A 3,414-nucleotide genomic window follows, 5' to 3' on the forward strand; every position below is an offset into this window, starting at 1 on the left:
GTCGGTACGATTGTGTCGACATGTATGAGGAGGAAAATGATGTGGAAGCAGAGCAATTGCCTGTGTTAGTGATGTCACCCCCTAGGGAGTCGACACCTGACTGGATGGTTGTATTTAAAGAACTACGTGACAATGTCAGCACTTTACAAAAAACTGTTGACGACATGAGACAGCCGACAAATCAATTAGTGCCTGTCCAGGCGTCTCAGACACCGTCAGGGGCGATAAAACGCCCGTTACCTCAGTGGGTCGACACAGACCCAGACACGGATACTGAGTCCAGTGTCGACGGTGAGGAGACAAACGTAATGTCCAGTAGGGCCACACGTTACATGATCACGGCAATGAAGGAGGCATTGAACATTTCTGACACTACAAGTACCACAAAGAAGGGTATTATGTGGGGAGTGAAAAAAATAAGATTTTACTTACCGATAAATCTATTTCTCATAGTCCGTAGTGGATGCTGGGGACTCCGTCAGGACCATGGGGAATAGCGGCTCCGCAGGAGACAGGGCACAAAAGCAAGCTTTTAGGATCACATGGTGTGTACTGGCTCCTCCCCCTATGACCCTCCTCCAAGCCTCAGTTAGGTACTGTGCCCGGACGAGCGTACACAATAAGGAAGGATCTTGAATCCCGGGTAAGACTCATACCAGCCACACCAATCACACCGTACAACTTGTGATTTTAACCCAGTTAACAGTATGATAACAATGAAGTAGCCTCTAAAAAAGATGGCTCACAACAATAATAACCCGATTTTTTTGTAACAATAACTATGTACAAGTAATGCAGACAATCCGCACTTGGGATGGGCGCCCAGCATCCACTACGGACTATGAGAAATAGATTTATCGGTAAGTAAAATCTTATTTTCTCTAACGTCCTAGTGGATGCTGGGGACTCCGTCAGGACCATGGGGATTATACCAAAGCTCCCAAACGGGCGGGAGAGTGCGGATGACTCTGCAGCACCAAATGAGAGAACTCCAGGTCCTCCTCAGCCAGGGTATCAAATTTGTAGAATTTAGCAAACGTGTTTGCCCCTGACTAAGTAGCTGCTCGGCAAAGTTGTAAAGCCGAGACCCCTCGGGCAGCCGCCCAAGATGAGCCCACCTTCCTTGTGGAATGGGCATTTACAGATTTTGGCTGTGGCAGGCCTGCCACAGAATGTGCAAGCTGAATTGTACTACAAATCCAACGAGCAATAGTCTGCTTAGAAGCAGGAGCACCCAGCTTTTTGGGTGCCTACAATATAAACAGCAAGTCAGACTTTCTGACTCCAGCCGTCCTGGAATTATATATATATATATATTTTCAGGGCCCTGACAACGTCTAGCAACTTGGAGTCCTCCAAGTCCCTAGTAGCCGCAGGCACCACAATAGGTTGTTTCAGGTGAAACGCTGACACCACCTTAGGAAGAAACTGGGGACGAGTCCGCAGTTCTGCCCTGTCCGAATGGAAAATCAAATACGGGCTTTTGTAAGACAAAGCCGCCAATTTTGACAATCGCCTGGCCTAGGCCAGGGCCAACAGCATGGTCACTTTCCATGTGAGATATTTCAAATCCACAGATTTGAGTGGTTCAAACCAATATGATTTGAGGAATCCCAACACTACGTTGAGATCCCACGGTGCCACTGGAGGCACACAAGGGCTGTATATGCAATACTCCCTTGACAAACGTCTGGACTTCAGGAACTGAAGCCAATTCTTTCTGGAAGAAAATCTATAGGGCCGAAACTTGAACCGTAATGGACACCAATTTTAGGCTCATAGACACTCCTGTTTGCAGGAAGTGCAGAAATCGACCTAGTTGAAATTTTTTCGTGGGGCCTTCCTGGCCTCACCCACGCAACATATTTTTACCACATGTGGTGATAACGTTGTGCGGTCACCTCCTTCCTGGCTTTGACCAGGGTAGGTATGACCTCTTCCGGAATGCCTTTTCCCTTAGGATCCGGCGTTCAAACCGCCATGCCGTCAAACGCAGTCGCGGTAAGTCTTGGAACAGACAAGTTCCCTGCTGGAGCAGGTCCTTTCTTAAAGGCCGATGCCACGGTTCCTCTTGGAACAGACATGGTACTTGCTGAAAGCAAATCCCTTCTTAGCTCCCGAGGCCATTAGTCCTCTGTGAGCATCTCTTGAAGTTCCGGTTACCAAGTCCCTCTTGGCCAATCCGGAGCCACGAGTATAGTTCTTACTCCTCTATGTCTTATAATTCTCAATACCTTGGTTATGAGAAGCAGAGGAGGGAACACATACACCGACTGTTACACCCACGGTGTTACCAGGACGTCCACAGCTATCGCCTGAAGGTCTCGTGACCTGGCGCAATACCTGTCCCATTTTTTGTTCGGGCGGGACGCCATCATGTCCACCTTTGGTCTTTCCCAACGGTTCACAATCATGCGGAAAACTTCCCGATGAAGTTCCCACTCTCCCGGGTGGAGGTCGTGCCTGCTGAGGAAGTCTGCTTCCCAGTCGTCCACTCCCGGAATGAACACTGCTGACAGTGTTATCACATGATTTTCCGCCTAGCGAAAAATCCTTGCAGTTTTGCCACTGCCCTCCTGCTTCTTGTGCCGCCCTTTCTGTTTACGTGGGCGACTGCCGTGATGTTATCCCACTGGATCAATACCGGCTGACCTTGAAGCAGAGGTCTTGCTAAGCTTAGAGCATTATAAATTTGCTCTTAGCTCCAGTATATTTATGTGGAGAGAATTCTCCAGACTTGATCACACTCCTTGTGTGACTGCTCCCCAGCCTCTCAGGCTGGCCTCCGTGGTCACGAGCATCCAATCCTGAATGCCGAATCTGCGGCCCTCTAGAAGATGAGCACTCTGTAATCACCACAGGAGAGACACCCTTGTCCTTGGATATAGGGTTATCCGCTGATGCATCTGAAGATGCGATCCGGACCATTTGTCCAGCAGATCCCACTGAAGAGTTCTTGCGTGAAATCTGCCGAATGGAAGCGCTTCGTAATAAGCCACCATTTTTACCAGGACTCTTGTGCAATGATGCACTGACACTTTTCCTGGTTTTAGGAGGATCCCGATTAGCTCGGATAACTCCCTGGCTTTCTCCTCTGGGAGAAACATCTTTTCCTGGACTGTGTCCAGAATCATCCCTAGGACCAGCAGACGTGTCGTCGGAACAACTGCGGTTTTGGAATATTTAGAATCCACCCGTGCTGTCGTAGAACTACTTGAGATAGTGCTACTCCGACCTCCAACTGTTCTCTGGACCTTGTTCTTATCAGGAGGTCGTCCATTTTCTTTGAAGACGAATCCTCCTTTCGGTCATTACCTTGGTAAGGACCCGGGGTGCCTTGGACAATCCAACGGCATCGTCTTGAAACTGATAGTGACAGTTCTGTACCACGAACCTGAGGTACCCTTGGTGAGA

Source organism: Pseudophryne corroboree, chromosome 7 (genome assembly GCF_028390025.1).
Source record: "Pseudophryne corroboree isolate aPseCor3 chromosome 7, aPseCor3.hap2, whole genome shotgun sequence".
Taxonomy (NCBI): Eukaryota; Metazoa; Chordata; class Amphibia; order Anura; family Myobatrachidae; genus Pseudophryne; species Pseudophryne corroboree.